Source organism: Uloborus diversus, chromosome 9 (assembly GCF_026930045.1).
Source record: "Uloborus diversus isolate 005 chromosome 9, Udiv.v.3.1, whole genome shotgun sequence".
Taxonomy (NCBI): Eukaryota; Metazoa; Arthropoda; class Arachnida; order Araneae; family Uloboridae; genus Uloborus; species Uloborus diversus.
Genome location: NC_072739.1, coordinates 148968996 through 148989750, shown reverse-complemented (window position 1 = coordinate 148989750; position 20755 = coordinate 148968996). Strand labels below are relative to the sequence as shown.

The following is a 20755-nucleotide window of genomic DNA, read 5'->3' as shown; positions in this document are numbered from 1 at the left end:
ATTTTACATAAATTTTTATGTTCATATTATAACTTAATGATTAGCTGATAAGTGTTCATTGATTCTTTGTACTAGAAGCACATTTTAGCAACTCGATGTATTATATGCTTTCAGAGAAATTTTTTGTAAAGGTATGCTATTTTTGAAAAACATCCCACATCAAAAAATACTTTCATATCAACAAATATATCTTGAGGCTCTTTACTTGGCAATTTCTGAATGACCCAAGATGGTATTCAAGAGTTAAATTTGTAAAAGCCCACCTGGAAGCATTACTGGAAAGCGACATTTTCAGTGATAGAAAATCTGATGTTATTTTAATATGTATGACTTTGTTTGAATTTTTGTTTACTTTATTTATACTGCGGAGCGTTTTTTAAACATTGCTACACTCTATCATAAAAATTTCAATTCACTAATCTTAATTCTTGGATTGACATTCGAAACTCTTAGTAATTTTGCACTAATGCATACTTGAACCAATAGTGGAACTTTGTGACAGAACTTTCTATAACAGTTTTTACAGTATGCCAATGCAGAAAAGGTAACAAAACCGACATGAAATTGTCGTCGAAATATTAAATCAATATTTTGAATAAAATGAACAATTCAGTTTCTCTAGAAATTGAGACAGGGTTTGAAGAGATATATTTATCATTGGTCTTAAGTTTAATATTATCTAGATCGGTTATAGAAAACGAAAAAGAAAATATTACACTTATAAGCAAAATTTATAGCATGAAGGAAGAGGAATTGTTTTGTGAATTGCGACTATACGTTTTTAATGACGCAAAATAAATACTAGCACAATTCAAAAAGCTTTCTTGGATATTTTAAAAACAGGAATTGGAAGTAAATGTGTTTTTTGACATAACTTTCTTGCTTCCGTTGTTTTTCGACTGTTTCAATCAGGTCAGTCATTTGAAAGATGACTTTTGTGATTAAATTGAAAAACCAACGTAAATAAAGCACAAATTAACACGAAAATACAGCATATAGCTATTTCAAGGCTACAATGGAGCCTCTTCATCAGTGCAAAAAACTGAGCACACAACTAGAAGGGGGAGAACTGAACATCAACCAACTTTGACTTTTGTGTCTCAGGAGGTTAGAAATTTACCTTCGAAGAGCATCAATGAGGCAAGCAATACCTTCATCTTCAACTGTACTGGGAATAAAGCAAAACACTGGATATTGATTAAATATATTTACAAAATTTTCTGTTCTTCCTGACTCCAAAAATAGCAGATTAAAACTTTACTAAAACATAAAAGCTAGTAGCGAGCAGTGGCGTAGCTGCACTTTCTGCCGCCCGGGGCGGTTTCTCAATTTGCCGCTCTTTATGATGTTAAATAGTTGACACATTAAAGAGTTAAAAGTTTTCTAATAAGATTTTAATAAACAAGAAAAGAAACTTTTTTTTTCCTTCTTATTTTTCTTGCAGAAGAAAAATAAAGAATTCAGAGTCCCACCGAAACATTCCAGATTTTTTTAAAAATTAAATTTAGTTTTATGCATTCTTTGATGACGTTAGGGGGTCAGGACTTTTCAAGAAAATTTTCCGAAACTTAAGTGTTAAAAAAGCAATTTTAGGCAAACTTTGAATACCTGAAGATATTGGGGATGGTTCGGATGCGCTGTCCGGAAAGCTTTTCAACAAAACAGAAAAACATGTAAAATATAGGCTGTATCTAGTGCTGTAAAGGTCTCTCCTAACTCCAACAAAGACTGGATTTTCCTGCAGAAATATTTTCAAAATAGAAATCAATTTTTAGTCCAGCTTTGATGACGTTAAAGAGAATGGGGAGCGTTCAGGAGCTTTCTGAAAATGTTTCGACGACGAAGTTTCAAAAACGCAAATATAGGCTATCTTTGGCGCCATAAGTTTCCAAATGTTTCCAAAAATGTTGGGAAGTCAAATGGTTTTTCCGTCTCCCCTTGAAACTTTTTAAAAATGACTTCCTAAAAACGCGACTTCAGCCATTGTTTGACGGACAACGTTATGAGAGAGAGTTTAGAGAGGGGTTTCTCACCCGAAATCTTTTTCGAAACTGTTGCTCATCTTAAGCTCTTCACAACTGAGAAAAAAAAAGGGGGAGTAGGGTTGAGGTCTTCCCTCAGAAATTTCTAAAAACGAAATTTGGAGCCATCTGTGATGACGTTAGGTGATTTTGTGCACATCTGGGGTCCCTACCTTAGAATTTTTCTGAAGTTTAAAAATCCCAACTTTAAGCTATTTTGGGAGACATTGGGATTTTAAAGTTCGAAGTTGATGTCCTAAATACACACTTTAGACTATATTTAATCATTATACAGGAAGGGTCAGGGCTTGACCGCCCTCATGAATTTGTTGGTATTGAAGTTATAAAAACTCAATAATGAATATTAGGCTAAAAGATAAGATGTGAAGGGATGCACTGTAAAAAATCTCGGAAAACTCTCTGAATATACAAAAAAGCTTTCCGTAATACACAGATTCAGCAGTTTTCTGCTCTTATCAGATACATTTCCCGTTTAACAAGAAAGTAAGAGTCGACGCATGCGCAGCTCACGCTTCAATTTTATAGTCCAGCAGAAAATCCAAACTGAAACTCGTGAAAGCACGCAATGACTCATGTGCGAAGTAACACTCATCAAGGCCATTAGTAGAAGTTTTGTTCCTCGCATGAATTGACTGAAGATAATTTTAAAGTCTTATATTTTCTTGCTAATGTATCGTCATGAGATTGAATTTGAAGCTATGGTCACTTATTTTTAAGTACGAAGTGCAACTTCTCGACGTATGCTCGCGGAAGGAATACAAACTGAAATTAAAAACCAAATAACTGCCGAGAGGACGCCATGAAATTCGTTGCGTTGCATAACTTGTGTAGGTAATTTACTTTTTTCTTGGATTCTTTCTACCAAATGGGTAATTTTTGTAGGCAGAATTTTATTCTGTCATAAAAATCACCTTTTTGGTGACCAAAGCCTGCAAAAGACCACCACCGACGAATAGGTAAGTCGCTTTGCAACTCTATTACTTTAAAGTGATTTAGTTCATATAAATCTCGTTAAAAAAAACTATTCCTCAGTATCATTTTTTCGTTGTGAACTATTGCAATTTGAAAATATTTTACATTACGTAGAACACATATTTAAAGTGCAAGTGTGCCTAGTTTTATTATGTAAAATTTATGAATTGAAGATGATAAAAAACTTTAAATAAATGTTATTGTGTACTTTGTTTTTATGTGTCAATCTCAGTTAATATTTGGCTGAACATTTATGTATCAAGCATTATGAATTAAATGTTATAATATGCAAATTGTCAGGTTTGATAGTTCGTCTTTAAGGTTGCATGTTTTCATTCTCTTGTAAACAGTGTAGCTAGATTGTATGAAGTAAAAAAAAAAAAAAAAAAACTATCTCTTGTAATTAGGAATATAGTGCTTCAGTATTATCTAAATGACGATATCTCTTTAAATATTTGCATTAGCGAAACGCTTTAAATTAGTTAAATGTGTATTAATTTCTTTAACAAATAGATTCATATATGTATTTAAAAGTGTCTTCATTTTTTTCGTTTTACGAGCCTCAATTTTACCAAAAGCAAAAAAAAAAAAAAAAAAAAAAAAGACTTAATAAAATAAATAATTTTGTATTTTTACACCATATTAAAGTATTTGACTTATACTTTATATGATACTTTGATTTATAATGTATATGATACTTTGATTTATAATTTATATTATACATGAAATATTATTTATCTCAGCAGAGCTTCATTAGTACGATTTATTGTAGTTGCAATGTACCTGCCCTTAAGGGAAAGAAGCTGCAAATATAACAAACAAGAATTATTTCTCAATAATATATTTTTGTATATATATGAAATACACAAGCAATGAATAGCAATGAGAAAAAGAAAATTAAAAGTAGCAATTATTAGTATAAAGTTGAAAGGTTGAATTCGCGGAGCTCATCAGCCGTGGAAGATCCGATAAATATGGTCAAAAGACCAAAAGATATTAAACTACTTACTAAATGGAGAGTGTTTAAGCTCTAATATATGCATTACATTGGGCCAAACGCACCATATGCTAAACTATATGCAATAAACAAGAGCTTAAACCTAAAATTAAAAGTAGGGGTTTTTTACCTCGGCTAAATTAAGAAACAAGTCCCTATAATTTGTCTTCCTCAGGACAGTACCTACTGCATGCATACTAGTTTAATGAAGGACAGTCAGGAGGAATGAGTCAGTGGCAAAAATGGAACAGCTGCATTTACATGCCAAAATAAAAAGTAATATTATTTCATGTCATTGTTTTAAAAGTGATCATTTTTAAAAAACTATGTTATTAATATACAATGTACATATGGGAAGAAGACGAGGGGCGTTCACCACGCAGACTTTGCCATTAACATTTTCAGGGGTTGATTTTTTAAGGGGGGGGGGGGCGCTTTATAGCATTTTATGGGTGCACCATCACTCTTATGGTGGGGGGGGGGATTCTCGTATATATGAAATGGAATAATCATGTAATAGAGTTCAATGTTTTAACAAATAAAATATATATTGCATTTTGCGCACACTGTAAAAATAATATCAGTAACCTATTTTGAATAAGTATTTATATTTGTGATGAGATGGGAAAGGGCAAGAACAGAAGAATCAACCCGAATGGTTCCAGCAGGGGGACTTGGTGTCATATTTAAATTCATCAATTTCTCTGTTGGTACTTTTCGGTACACTTTGTTCGTCAGAGAAATTGACTTGAGGTGAACGAATTCCGGAACGCGAAGGGTAGGTAAGTCCTGTCAAATTTTATCCGAAGATAAAAGCTATCAAGTTTGATACAAGATATGTTTTTAAGTTCTGCATTAAAAATACAATATGTTGATAGTTTTGTCTTGAAAATATTCAGAGAAAAACTGAAGTTTAAGATTGTTTAACAAACAATCCCCACTTTTCAGAAGGTACCCCCCCCTCCAATTCCCCGACGATTTTGTGATTAGGAATGAAACTACTAGATTATTTCATAATTTTTAACTGTGCATATGTTATGCTGTTAACCATGCTATTTGTCATTAGAAATTCAAAAAAAAAAAAAAAAAAATCCACGAATGATTCTAAAATTGCTTGTATTATTGCTCTTACATATGGAAGAATTGAAACTGATATGGTATGTAATACTATAATAAAGAATTATATTTTAGAAAAAATCACGGAAAAAGGATTCCGAAATTCTCGGAAACGTTTTTGAAAATTGTTTGGAGAATTCCAAAATACTCGGAAACGTTTTCGAAACTTTCATGAACCACAGCTGCACAGAATACTCAGAAACATTTCTGGAAATTACGGAAAGAGGATTCCGAAATACTCAGAAACGTTTCTGAAAATTACAGAAAGAGGATTCCGAAATACTCAGACACATTTCTAGACATTACAGAAAGAGGATTCCGAAATACTCAGAAACATTTCTGAAAATTACAGAAAGAGGATTCCGAAATACTCAGACACGTTTCTGGACATTACAGAAAGAGGATTCCGAAATACTCAGAAACGTTTTTGAAACTTTCATGAACCACAGCTGCACGATATACTCAGAAACGTTTCCGGATTTTTTTTACAGTGTGGGGTGGGCGTTATTCTTTTAAAATGGTTCGGGACTCAAGGCCTAAAACTGCACTTTTGGGCTGTTTGTTGACGTTAAGGGATAGGAACATTCGGTTGCTCTTTCCGAAAATGTGACATTTATTGAGAGTTTAACAACGCAGTTTTAAGCTGTCTTCGGTTGATCGAAATTCTCCGACCTCAAAACACATTTTAAAGCTATCTAGCACACTTTAGACAACCTATCTAGCACAATTTAGACAACGAAAAGGGGGGAAGTGAAAATGGAGCCACCCAAAGAGCTGTTTTAGGCTATATTTGGACAAATTAAGGGAGGAAGAGATGCCAAGTGGCTCTCTCCTCCGGAAATTTTTCAAAATTAAAGTCCTGAAAATGCATTTTTAATTTTGCGACAGTAGGAAGAAACGAGGGAAATTTTCCTAATTTAAAGTTTTGGAAACGCAAGTTTAGGGTAATTTGTTTCTCAAAGGGTCTTCCAAAATAACTCTCTTTTGGATCCGTGCTTGAGCGAGTCACCTAATGTTGACAAACTCAGAAGTTGCCACCTAGCGTACGAGCAAGCCTCATCCCCTCCCCTTCCTTAGATCTGGTAGCAAATTTGGATTATTACCGAATTTGGATCATTCTCTTTTTCACCAATGGAAGTCGAAATGTTCTAAGGCTTTGCTTATAGAGATCATTTTACTAATTAAAAACCTTTCTTTAAAATACATGACTAAATGTAAAACTCATTGTACAGAGGAATTAGTTCATATAATACAGTAGTAAAAACAATTATTATTCGAGTTGTGAATAATTTTTTTAATAAAATGAACATAAAATTCATTCTGTCTTAATGAAAATTTTGTAGTCAATGACTAATCAAATTAATTATTGAAACAGAAAATGCAATCCTGAAAATTAGCAAGAAATCGCTCACCATTTGAAACCTCTCTCCTATATTACTCTTGTTGGCACTTTCCTTTAAAAAAAGTGTTTTCTTTTTCTTTTTTAAATATGGTGGTTTCCTGTAGGAATGTACTTAAAATCAAGTGGTAGCTTCATCATAGAACAAAAAGTTATGAAATTTATTGTTTCCTCCTTAATAGATAACCTTCACAGCAAAAAGAAAAGAAAAAAAAAACATGATTCATTGACTTTACACCACCTCCCTCAGTCTGTAGCTTCAAACGAAAGAAGAGAAAAAACAAACACTAGTGCTGAGATGTAAACAATAAAAACACATGTTTTGTATTATAGTAATTTTATTATCGTAGTCGTACTAATAAAACCTTACAATTCGAAGACTTTTTTTTTCTTTTTTGCCTCCAGTAATAGATCAAAAGCATGATTTCCTTATTGGGAAAACGCGTTAAATTTTTCCACATCAAAGGTGTGAATTTGCCGCCCCCCAAAAAGTGCCGCCCGGGGCGGACCACCCCCTCCGCCCCTCCCTAGCTACGCCACTGGTAGCGAGGTATTTTCTGAGATAACTTATTACAAAATAAATTTAAAGCTTCGGCCGCAAAAATATTAATTGTTCTTAACAAACCTAATTATTCTTGACATTAAAACCATATTATTATCACTTCTTGCAAACCAATATGTAATTTAATCGTACTGAGAAAATTCATGCTAAAGAAACTCGACCCCCCAAACGAAATGCTGAAATGCCACCCCAGCACACACATACACACACACGCACATTTTAAGTGAGAATAAAAAGTTCCTATCTGAACTGCAATCAATAACGGTCTTTTAAATATTTTTGCATTATATATTTATTTATATTGTTGTATTTTGTTTTAAAAATCATTAAAACTTTATTTAACCTTTTAATTATTATTCTATGAAATAGCAATAATAATACTCCTCATTGATAAACAACAGTTTCTTTCAAAAAAAAAAAAAAAAAGAAAGAAAGGTATGGGCAAAGATTTGTTTAAGTTCAAATCAAATCTCAAATTGCCCTTCAATATTCAGGTTGAATTTTTTTTTTTTAATATTTGTAAAGAAAAAATATGCTCAAAGTTTTAAAAAAATGGATTCATAGGTCAGTTGCATGTTTCTTTTTCTACAAGAAATTTCCTCTTTTTTCTTTTAAAAAAAAAAAAAACTTATTTCTATTCTTCTCCTCACTTTCCTCCCGAGTTAAAATCAAAGAAAAAATAGTATGAAAGTGAAAAATGCATATTTTGAAAACGATAGCACTCATTAAGTCCTTGCTTTTTTAATTGAATAAAAAAATGCTAGTTAGTTGAAAAATATAACCGCCCGAACAGGGACTCGAACCCTGGACCGTTAGGTTAAAAGCCTAACGCTCTACCGACTGAGCTATCCGGGCTCGAGAGAGAAGGATTAATTTTTTAACATTTTCCTCAACATCTATGTTTCTCCTATGCTGTTGGATGTTGTTTCTACGGCAGAACTTCTACATGACAGCCACTGTATGTGCATGTGCTTAGTTGTGTATTTTTTTTCTTTTTACTTTTTAAATTATTTCGGAAAGGCATCGAATTAAGCCGCACGTATTAATAAACTGATAAGCGCAACTTTTATGTTGTTTTAATATATTTTTTTAAAACCTGGATCGTTATTTCAATGGTACAGAAAAAAAAGAAAATAAAAAACATTTAGTCGTTTATTTGTTATTTGACATAAGTCAAACCTAGTTGACATTAATTTTTGTATTTACACAAGGGTAATATTACTTATTACACTTTTATTAAATATAAAAGACACACATATGTATTTAAAACCACTTCAAGTGTAAATAATTAGGTAGAGGTGCAAATGTTTCTAAATAATTCTATCTTTTTATTGTATAGCGGAGAAATTCATTAAGAAAATAACAAAATTAAACTAAAAAACTAACGTGTACATAACTTGATTTTAAATGCAGATGAAAAATTTAGCGGGATATTTGACTCCCCCCCTGAAAGTACTAGTTGAATGTTCTCAATTTAATAGCAACTGACAATTGTTTGACACAGGCGTTTGTCTTATTTTGAATCTAAATCGGTATATTTGAAATGAGGGACGAGGCCGATTAATCGGCCAAATTTTGCTGAGATTTCGGCGTAAAAATATTTTTTATCATAATTTTTTTAAGAAACTGATGAATGTAGTTATTAAACATTAAATAGATGTAATTTTCTGCATCATCATAATCATTAATCTGCTCTGCCGATTATTCGGCTCATTACTAACTGCCGATTAATTGGTAATCGACCCATTTGCTTATCGGCGCATCCTTACTTGAAATGAATTTTTTTTAAATGGATTTTCAAACTTTCGTAAAATATTAATTAGTACAAGAGCTAGCTTTTATAAAGGCCACGCAAGCAGTTGCGAATTTTAGAGAGGAGGAGGGGAGGCTTCACCTCCTAAGGGGTTAAAAATAATTTCACTGTACCATTAGCCATTTCTGAATTCATTTCTTCATAAGAAAAGTTTTAAAAAACTATTTCTTTAGAAAGAAACACACATATATACAAAGCATATTTGAATAAAATCACTTTGGGTTCGCTATGGGAGCAATATTACAATTTTCAGTCTGTGCAAAGGAATTTAAAACTCACGAGTTTTGAATTCAAGTTTATCTTAACGTAAGATTCGGGGGCAACGGGAGATTCTAGTGGCGTTTTCAAATTTCAAAAGGGGGAGGGATTGAGAGATATATCCAGGGACGGGCGCAGGGGGGGGGGGGAGAAGGGACACCTGTTAGCCCAGGCCCGAGCCTGAAGGGGGCCCGAAATTTTTTTAATGAAGGGTGAAATATACATAGATACGTTGGAGTAAACAATATGGAGGGAGGAGGGGCAAGTAAAAGTCATTTGTGACGGGCCCCAAAATTGCTGTGTACACTCCTAGATATCTCTCTCTCCCTAAACGGCAAATTTTTGCCTCTCTGAACATATGAAACGACTGAAACTCACAATATCCCCCCTCACGAACAGAGCCCGACTAACTAAAAGTGAGGCCCAAGGCCCACAATTATTTTGAGGCCCCTTGAAGGCTATTATTTAATAAATGTGTGTATTTTTTGTATAGTTGTAATGCTATGCATAATTCTTTCAGTAATTTGGGGCCCCTAAGGAAGAGGGGGCCCCAGGCCGAAACTTAAACATTTTTCAGAGGGGAAACTTATTCCCCTCTGAAAAGTTTTATTCGCAACGCTACTGGAGCAGGCGACCTGAAAAGAGAGAGGCAATATCCAAAAATTGAATTGTGAGCTTTATTAACAACTAGTGGTTTGCCTGTATATTTACAAATAATGGATGACGAATTTCTCGCCAATTTGCTATGCTCATTTGCTCGCCCATGGTCGTATAAGATAGTTTGCCTCAGGCCCGTGTCCAGGATTTCATAAAGGGAGGGGTTGAAACTTTTTGCCTTGTAACTTACGTTGTCAAACGAAAACTAACTACGCGTGTTGAATAGTTCATTTTAGTTCGATAACTAGGCTTTTTCTTTTTTATACGTTTTGTTTGTGTGTTTTTTTTTTTTTTAAATGAAATCTTATTTGTACAGTTGAACATTTTGTGAAAGCACACATATTTCTTTTATGCCACCTAATACTAGTTTCTTTCTTCTTTTTTTTTCTTTTGTTTTTCCATCAAATAACATTGAACAGGAATTTAATAAAAATAAAACTTTTATTTGAAAGAAATTGCTGTTTCGCATAGAAACACTTTTCTAATGTGTGAAACGACTAATTCATCTAACACTAAAGGCGTACCATAAAAAAAAAACTAACAGTAAGCAAAGTAACCATTTTCCCTGCCCCTAAGTTTTTTTTTTGGGGGGGGGGGGGGAGCTACGTCATTGTCTAATATTCTTTTAAATAATTTTCCCCTGCATGCTTACAGCATTGCCGGACTCTTCAGCCATTCCTCGTCGTTAATTTTTTCAAGTACTTAGAAGCGAAGGGGCTTGGGAATCCTACAATTGAGGAAAATGCTAATTCTTAAACATGGGGAAATATTAAAGAGGGTGAATACTGTATCAGAGTTTAACTCTAAAATTAATTAAAACTTAAAATACATTTTGGAAAATCGTTCAATGATTCATTGATCTTTTTTTTCTTTCAATGGGAGGGGTTTAACCCCTAAAACCCTCCCCTTGGACACGGCTCTGGTTTGCCTGTCCACGTTATGGTAATTCGGTAGTCCACGTTATGGTAATTTTTTTCGTCCACGTTATGATAATTTTCTCGGTAAATTGTTCTTAAAATTGGAATGGAATAATAACAAAATCGAACTATCGAAAAATCGCTTCGAAGTGCACACCTCCGTGCTATAAACTAATTTTGTGCCAAGTTTCATGAAAATCGACCGAACAGTCTAGATGCTATGCGCGTCAGAGAGATCCAGACATACAGACGGAGAGACTTTCAGCTTTATTATTAGTAACTAGTGGTACCCGCACGGCTTTGCCCGTAATAGAAAAATTAAAAGGTCTTTTGGTTCGCCTGTATATTTACAAATAATGTATGGTGAATTTTCTCGCCAATTGGCTTGTACTCATGTTACGGATCCACGTTATGATAATTTCGTAATTTACACGTCCATCATTTTGTTCTTAAAATTGGAATGGAAAAAGAACCACATCGAATTTTCGAAAAATCGCTTCGAGGTGCACACCCCCATGCTACAAACTAACTTTGTGCCAAATTTCATGAAAATCGGCCGAACGGTCTAGGCGCTACGCGCGTCACAGAGATCCTCACATACAGACGGAGATCCGGACAGAGGGAGATCCTGACAGAGAGACTTTCAGCTTTATTATTAGTAAAGAAAACTACTTTCATGATTACTATTATTCATTTTTGTTTTCGGCAACGATTAAAAGACAGAATTTTGTATTACTGCACCAAATCTTGAGAATTTGACAGGCTATGGTGGAAAATTACTTTTTGGTTTTGGTACTTTAGCCGAATTCCAACATTTCTTTCGCGTTTTCTTGTGTTTTTAATGCATTAGTTAGTTTTTCCTCTTTGCCGAACTTGTCCAGCTTTTGATTCCGCAATTGTTTTTCAGGCTACAATGGTTATCCCATAAAAACCGATTCCTTTGTCACAGTTTCAGTAATCGTTTTCTCCTCATTCTTTTCAAAATTCCCACTGAACAGTTTTGCTGTGAGTGATCTCTATGAATCCTCCTCCAGTTCAAATGAACTCCTGTGTAGGTTTACAAAGCACATGACAGCTCAATGAACAAAGACATTCCTTGTGAGATGGGGGAACTAATGATTCACTCCATCTAAGAGGGTAATTAAGTGGCTAGAGAACTCGTTCATTATGATAAAGCTCGTACCCTCATCGCTTCTAAATGACAACTCTGCACTTAACTCGGGGAGTTACGGGTGAATGACAGAACCCTTCTTCTTTCATGGGCTGAAAATGGTTTAACCGTGGCCATTCCAATTTCCGGATGTTCTGGCACTGAGTTCGACAAATAAATCAGGCGCTGCTTCGAATTTCATGTTATCATATCGTGTTCGTCATGTTACTTAAAAACCTCATCAGCATTGCGGCATTTGGGAGAGAACGCATTGGGGGGTGGGGTGGGGGGGGGGGTGGACGTCGTGATAAAGGGGAGGGGAAAGGGTCCGAAATGGTGGAAAAAATTGTGAGATCATTTACAAACAGCCCCTTACTACCTTTTTTTTTGTTAATTTTTTGCCACAAGTCTTTTAGAGAATTTTTGGACAAATATGTGACATCTAAAGGATGTAAATTATAATTCTCTGTTATTTTAGTGGGAGCTTGTGTATACCAAGACATAATTATCGTTTTTAAATGGATGGTGCCAAGTATCATGCACAAAGTTAACTTAATGGGGTTGTTTCCTTCAGTCAAAAATACTTTTCTTTTAGTCCCTGAAGTTGATAGAATGAGCAAAAAAATAACATGGACTCAGAAAATACTTTCATTTTCCCAACATTTAATTTTTAATTATTATTATTATTTTTTTAATGTCCGATTTTTCAAACAAGGCGTGGTCTTTATGACGTCACAAGTGATGTACTTCGCCGCGTAATGCGTAATCCAGTGGCGCGCTGAATGTTTACGCTTGCTGTCTACTGCGTTTCCACGTTATGATGATTCAGAAGCGAATTAAGCATTGTGCTCTACGTTTCCTATAAACCATATCATTGCCAGTAAATGTGAGTAAAGGTGCGAATTAAATATTGCGCTTGCGCTAACGGCATCAGTGAATGGCATTTCATCACTTGTGATGTCATGTGCAGAAGTGTCAAAAATTAAATTGAATCTTCGCAGCGATTAAAATATTTTCCTAAAAAATTAAACTTTGTCGAATTATTTAAAAAATGGTCAGATCCTATGTTTTTAAGCATGCTCTTTCAGAAAAAAAAAAGTACTTTTAAAATTTTGGAAATGACCCTATTCTCGCCACATGCTAAATTTTCAATTCAACCCACAGTTTATAGTATCGTAGATAACTCAGTGTTCGCATCATTTTGAGGAAAAAATCTTCGGAGGCTCTCCACCGCAAATTCCTCGAAGCTGAAGTACTTAAAATGTTTAGGATGTCTTTGGTGATATAAAGAATATTGTAAGTGAGAGGTGAAGGAGCACTTCCTCGAAGAAATGCCACAAATAGAGTTTTAAAAACTTAAGGTTTAAAAAATTTAGGTTATCCTTTGTGGAGTTTAGGTTACGAGACTCTGAGGTTCACCACCGAAACATTTTCAAAACTGAAGTTTTAAAAATGTTATTTCAGGCCATCTTTAGGACACTTAAAAAGGAAGGTCAGAGAAGGAAAGTGTTCAGAGTCATATCTTTCAGTGAATTTTCCGAATCAGAAGGAAATCGAAGAACTTGATATCAGGCCTTAATAGGAAGATTCTGGGGCTGAATCTCGGAGTTTTTTCAAAATTGAAGTCTTAAAACCACAATTACGCTATTACTGATGCAAGGTTAAAGAGGTTCATTGTCTATTCCTATAACAAAAATTAAAACTGGAGTTTTAATAACACACTTTTCACCTATCTTCGAAATGGGGGAAGAACGAAGTGTTGGTGGGTTTTCTCTTGGAAAGTTTTGAAACTGAAATTTTAAAAGTGTAATTTTTAGCCAACTTTTGTAGCGTTTGAATTCGGGCGATCTTCTCAAAATTTTTGGAAACTGAAATCCCAAAAACATTTAGTGACCTTTGATCATGTAGAAAGTGAGAATTTAGTTTGAAAACCCAAATCCTTTTCGAATAGTTCATTATTTGAGATTCCAGTTTATTTACTTCGGAAATTGCCTTTTTTGAACTGTATACTAACGGAGGGTGTCCAGAACCACCCCTTAAATCTCTCCGAAATAAACGTCCATGTATGCAGGGCTGCGGAATAGGAGGACAAGTGACTGACCCTCACTCCGACTCCGACTCAGGGAGTTTTAGCGCCTTCGACTCCGACTCCATTCCCTTACCCCAAAATCAGTCATGCTCCTACTCCGACTCCGTCTCCACAAGCAACGGTAGAGTTGTGAAATTTCAGGGAAAATGACCACCTCCGATTCTGACTCTGACTGTTGAAATTTTGCTTCTTCTACTCCGACTCTGCAGTCCTACGAGCGATCCAATGCACTTGTATTAACGAAATTTCTCTGAACTTCTACATTGAACGATAGATGGCAGCACCACCAAAATATTTGATGACTATTGGAAAATTTTTCTTTGAAATACTTTCGTTTGTGGTTGGTGGCTAAATTATCAATTCAGTGCTGACATCTTTTGAGATGAAATGTATGAAATAAGTTGCAATAATGTTTTTGTTTATTTTTGAAGTACTTATATCTGTCAAACAAAAATTATAATTTTTTTTTTGTAAAAAAAAACGTGCACATTTAGATTTATAGTTGATCAAATACGTACAATAAAAGAAAAACTTAAAACCACCCTCTTACTTAAAGTTTTTCCCCCCGTAGCTTGTATATTTTTAAATTATGTATAATAGGAAAACCAGATGGCGCCAAATCTCCAAGTATTGATTTCGATTTCAAACGTTACACTCTATTTTTGGTTACATAACAGAATAGGATCAATTGCTTATTTTTATGCTATGTCATGGAAATTCGTGTTTATCATGTGGTCGTATATCTTTAGCACTTTATCAGCAAAATTAGGCTGTTCGATGATTTTTCTGTTTAAAAGAATGCAGAAAGAACTTGTGATACGCGTTCTTGTATTTTATCTGGTATGTGGTTTCGTTTCCAAACGAACTGCCTCATTAGTTTGAAGTAATATTGTAACTTCTTTTAAGCGTCAAAGCGGGCAATAGGAAATTGAAAAAAAAAGTTGGGTTTTTTGATAGTCTAAAAAATTCTGATTTCTTAAAATTAATTTTTAAAAAAGCAAAAGAAAAAAGTTTTGAATCTTTTTTATCTTTTCTGTACTAATAATAAAGCTGAAAGACCCTCTGTCTATCAGGATCCCTGTGACGCGCATAGCGCCTAGACCGTTCGGCCGATTTTCATGAAATTTGGCACAAAGTTAGTTTGTAGCATGAGGGTGTGCATCTCGAAGCGATTTTTCGAAAATTCGATGTGGTTCTTTTTCTATTCCAATTTTAAAAACAAAATTATTATGAGATGGACGTGTAAATTACGAAATTATCATAACGTGGAACCGTAACATGGGCACAAGCCAATTGGCGAGATACGAAATTATCATAACGTGGGACTGTAACATGGGTGCGAGCCAACTGGCGAGAAAATTCACCACACATTATTTGTAAATATACAGGCGAACCAAAAGACCTTTTAATTTTTCTATTACGGGCAAAGCCATGCGGGTACCACTAGTAAGAAATAAAAGGGTTTCTCTTCTGAAAAGTAATAAAGTATGAAAAATGTGTTTTAAATCTAAAGACTGTAGGCATGTTTCGCCCGAAAAAGTATAACATAAGCAAATGATTTTTTAATGATTGCAACGCTCAAAAATTGCAGTGAACCTTAATTTATGTTAAATATAAATTATATTGCTAATAAAATTTAAATTAAAAATTGAGAGAAGAAGAAACTGGGACATTATAGTAAAATTTGGTCGTACGAAGAGCTGTATACCGACTTTTTCCTCTCAAAATTTCAACCCAATTTTTCAGTTTTGTGACAAAGAAATCATATACTCATTGTATTTCATACTTTTTAGTGCAAACCATGCTTTTGGAAATTGTCTTTAGGGCAATTCCATTGTGACGGGTGTGACACCCAGACACTATTTTTACTGGTTAAACTAACATTTTGAGCAAATCAGTTATCAAATACTAGCAAAGTATATTCAGTAAATTACCGCCCATTAGCCAGGGCTAAAGCAGAATTACGTGAAATACACCGCCAGCTCGGGCATTTCCAGCCCGGCTGGAAATGACTGAGCTGGCGGTGTATTTCACTAGCAAAGTATTTCAATCATGTTAAACTATGCATTTGCTTGAATAATTGAGTTGAAGCAAAACTAGGACTTTTCAGTTTTTTTAAAGAAATTTTTAAAATCTTGTGATGGGTGTGACGCTTGCGAGACATGAGTTTTCACCTGCACTCATATTTCTAGAAATTACTGTGAATATTTTAATGTTTAATGACTGTAACATTTTTTTTTCCATTAAAAGACATTCAAATGATTTTGTGCTGTGACGGGTGTGACAAAATTTGTGACGGGTGTGATACTGTGCAAACCCGCAATTTTGGATGAGCAATTTCTGAAAGAATAGTGATCAGTACAGATGACAAACTTGACAATAGTGAATATAAATTACATTTCTTCTTTATCCTTATCTTTATCTTTACTAATAATAAAGCTGAAAGTCTCTCTGTCCGGAGGATGTCTGTATCTCTGTGACGCGCATAGCGCCTAGACCGTTCGACCGATTTTCATGAAATTTGGCACAAAGTTAGTTTGTAGCATGGGGGTGTGCACCTGGAAGCGATTTTTCGAGAATTCGATTTTGTTCTTTTTCTATTCCAATTTTAAGCCCATTTTTCACAGAAATTTAATAAAATGGGAAAGAATTTATTCTGAAAATTATCTTTCTTTATCTTTCTTTTCTTTACTTCTTTATCTTTCTTCTTTTCTTTTCTTTTTAAATAACAAACCTTAAAGTCTCTCTGCATGGATGTTTGGATCTCTGTGACGCGCATAGCGACTAGACCGTTCAGCCGATTTTCATGAAATTTGACTCACAATTAGCTTGAAGCATGGGGGTGTGCACCTCGAAGCGATTTTTTGAAAAATCGATTTTATTAATTTTCTATTAAAATTTTAAGCCCTTTTTCCCATAATCTTTACTATAATAATAAAGCTGAAAATCTCTACTGCCCGGAGATGTCTGGATGTCTGTAGGATGTCTGGATCTCTGTGACGCGCATAGCACCTAGACCGTTCGGCCGATTTTCATGAAATTTGGCACAAAGTTAGTTTGTAGCATGGGGGTATGCACGTCGAAGCGATTTTTCCAAAATTCTATTTTGTTCTTCTTCTATTTTAATTTTAAGAATATTTTCCCGAGCAAAATTATCATGAGATGGACGAGTAAATTACCAAGTTTTCACAACGTGGAACCGTAACATGGGCAAGCCAATTGGCGAGAAATCACTATGCTTATTTGTAAATGTACAGGCGAACCAAAAGACCTTTTAATATTCTATTACGGGCAAAGCCGTGCGGGTGCCACTAGTAAGAAATAAAAAGCTAGTACTGGGTGTACATTTAGTTTAGCAAATCTTTAATGGCCGCTAGCGAAATTAGGTCAAGTGTAGCTTTCTTTGCTAACTATAAGCAATTTCTTTTTTGTTAAATATCACCTTTTACAGGGAAAAATCAGTAGGGTCACCCATGAGCTTGCATTCGAGTATCTTTACTTATTTTTTCTTTTTTTAAGTTAATAAGTAAAACAGTAACATAATATTAATAATGTAGTGCTTTGTACTACGTTTAACTACATTTACTATGTTTTCCCTAAATACAAGTTTGTTAAATTACGCTAACTTTCGGCTCAAAAAAATAATAAAAAGGTTACTTTTATGAACATTTTCTTTATCTTCTTTGCTAATAATGAAGCTGAAAATCTCTGTCTGGATCTCTGTGACGCGCATAGCGCCTAGACCGTTCTGCCGATTTTCATAAAATTTGGCACAAAGTCAGTTTGTAGCATGGATGTGTGCACCTCGAAGCGATTTTTCGAAAATTCGATTTTGTTCCTTTTCTATTTCAATTTTAAGAACATTTTCCCGAGCAAAATTATCATAAGATGGACGAGTAAATTACCAAGTTATCACAGCGTGGAACCGTAACATGGGCAAGCCAATTGGCGAGAAATTCACCATACATTATTTGTAAATATACAGGCGAATCAAAAGACCTTTTAATTTTCTACTACGAGCAAAGCCGTGCGGATACCACTAATATTTTCATAAACCTCATGTTATTAGCTTTAATTTGATTATTACTCGTAGCAGGAGCATTCCACGGTATTTTTGACATTTATGTAGAGTCCGTAACGTGACCTTTTTTGCCATACTTTTTAATTTACTGTTTGATTAGTATATTATTTTATTTTGATCTTTTCCTACCAACACACCAGCTCAAATTAAAATAATTTGCAAATCAAACGGTAAATTAAAAAGTTATGGCAAAAAAAGGTCACGTTACGGACTCTACATAATGTCAAAAATACCGTGGAATGCCCCAGCAATAAAACAATTTTTAAATTTCAACCCTCATGTCCACTTTTAGTAGAATTGCCCTTTAGATTAAAAAAACTTTTTTGCATGTTATTCTAAAGAGTTTTCGTTTTAAAATCTATTCAGAGTGTAACTTTTTGAAATTGAAAACATATTTACCTGTTACCTACTCTTATTAAAAGCAAAAACAAACAATGGTTTTCATTTTCGTTTTAATATAAATTTATTGCGCATAAAAAAAGAACAGCTCATATATACTGCTTTTATGTGCTCTTTTTCTCGCAAACTCGAATTCAAAAACAATTTTGAGCAAGCCTAGGTCTGAAGTAAAAAAGAAAGGGGGGGGGGCAGCTTTTAAATGATTTGATTTGAATCAGAGAAAGCTTTAAAAACCTATATTGTTTGAAAGGTTTCGAACGATCAAAATTCTAGAATCTGTGCATGCATAAGTTTTACCTTGAAACCAGTTCGTTATTCGTTAACTTTATTAACAAAATTAACTTTATAATTACTATTATTACTCTAAAAATGATGAACAACAATATTAATAAAAGAGCATAATGTTAACATTGATAAGCGACTTTGTCAGTAATGCTCCCATCAATTTTTCTGAGGATATACTCCCAATAATCAACTATGCAGTGTATGTGATCATTTTCATAGTATGTCATACAATTTTTTTTAAAGCTTGAGGGTATACGCTATATGTCTAAAAAAAAGTTTGAGAGTATTCGGCGTACATGAAGCAGGTTTGGCAAGGTTTTGGACACTACGGTAAAAACCAGGGTAAAAACCTTGGTTTTTACCGTCCTGTCCAAAACCCTTGCGTACAAAACTGTCCGAAAGTGTCCAAAACTATATTTTTAGAAAAATTCTTGATCAAAATTTCAATTTCTTTGCGTTAGCTTTTTTTGAGCAATCACGATTGCTTATTGTTCTCACTTGACTGTTTTTGACGTTCCTTTGATTTTTCCTGTAAGAACAATATTTTGATTGAGTTATAAAATAATTTGAAGTTATTGGTGACAATAACTACTTAAAACGTTAAGTTTTTACAAAAGATCCGAAAGTGGGGAGGGAAGAATTCAACCCACAAATTAATTACGGGGGAGGAAAAGCTAAATGGAAATTTTATCACTTCGACTAGATTATTCCTAGGAAGAACCAAGAACATTTAATGCCACAAAAAGCAATTTTACTTCTGACATTTTTATTTTTGCAATTGTGTGACTGAAAAAAAAAGTTTTAATTTATAATAAATTGTTTAAGTCGGGGAGGGGGGGGGGAGTCGGTACCTTCTATACCTTTAATGTTAATTTGCACAGGTTCATGTACCTTGTTCTGAAAATCTATTAAAAATACAATTATGAATTTTTTTCTCTCTCTTTAGTAGACTCTTTTCTTTATACTGAAGTAAAATTTGGCAGAAAGAAAGCTTAGTTTAAAAAAAAATGACATGTAACTCATTGTATTTTTTTTTTCCCTTCAAAAAATGCCATTTTGCAGCACGAAATCAGCTCTATAAAAAATATTTTTCGGAATATGAAAAATTTTTTACTTTAGTATATGCAATTAAATGTATGGAATTGGTGTTAAAAATTTCAAAGCCTAACACAATTTAGTTGAAGGAGCATTTGGGAAAAAGGAACATTTAGTTTCAAAACTACCATTTCGAGACATTGCAATTTTTAAAGGGGAAAATCCTACCTCATTAAAATATGTTTATATTTTTTTAAGCTTATTTTAACTTACTTCTAATATGAGCACGATCAAGAAGTTTGTATCATTTAAAAGGTATTGAAATGGAGTTTCAAAATATATCAAAATCAAATTTTTGAAAGTATATAGGGTACTGACTCCCCTTGAAAAACAAACCAAATCTTTTCATGTTTTTTTTTTCTTTTTTTGAAAAAAACTAAGAATTAAAATGTTTTTAACAAAAACTAGAAAAAAAATCAACATTAAAATGTTTTTAAAAAAAACTAGGTTCCACCGAGATTTGAACTCGGATCGCTGGATTCAGAGTCCAGAGTGCTAACCATTACACCATGGAACCTATCTTCCCATGCCGGGAATCGAACCCGGGCCGCCTGGGTGAAAGCCAGGAATCCTAACCACTAGACCACATGGGATACACTTGCTGGTTTTAAACTAGCTATAAATACTAAACTTTAAATGATATTCACATTTCGGCTGTTTAATGCTTGCTTCTATTCGCAAAACAACAGAAAACAGATTTTAGCTTCACAATTTTGGAGTATCTACTTAATCCAGTGGTTAAAAGACCCACACGATGTTCTGTTTTTCTGCAGCTGTAAAGCAGCCAAGCAGAAGTGTAAAAAAATATTTATATACTATTTGTTTTACAAATTTTGTTTCTTGCGAACTATGTAGTTCATCTTCCTCCGCTCTGTAGTGCCTTTTTAGTTATAATCAACGATTATTACTGAAAAAATAATAAT

At 33.9% G+C, this 20755-nt stretch overlaps 3 non-coding genes across 3 annotated transcripts; all 3 read right to left on the bottom strand.

Moving 5' to 3' along the window:
- Positions 1–7870: 7870 nt before the first annotated feature.
- Trnak-uuu (transfer RNA lysine (anticodon UUU)) lies at positions 7871–7943 on the bottom strand. Its single transcript has one exon. It is a non-coding gene; the product is annotated as a tRNA-Lys (tRNA).
- A 12334-nt stretch (positions 7944–20277) lies between these two features.
- On the bottom strand, positions 20278–20349 carry Trnaq-cug (transfer RNA glutamine (anticodon CUG)). The gene has a single exon. It is a non-coding gene; the product is annotated as a tRNA-Gln (tRNA).
- A 4-nt stretch (positions 20350–20353) lies between these two features.
- Trnae-uuc (transfer RNA glutamic acid (anticodon UUC)) lies at positions 20354–20425 on the bottom strand. Its single transcript has one exon. It is a non-coding gene; the product is annotated as a tRNA-Glu (tRNA).
- Between the last annotated feature and the right edge of the window lie 330 nt (positions 20426–20755).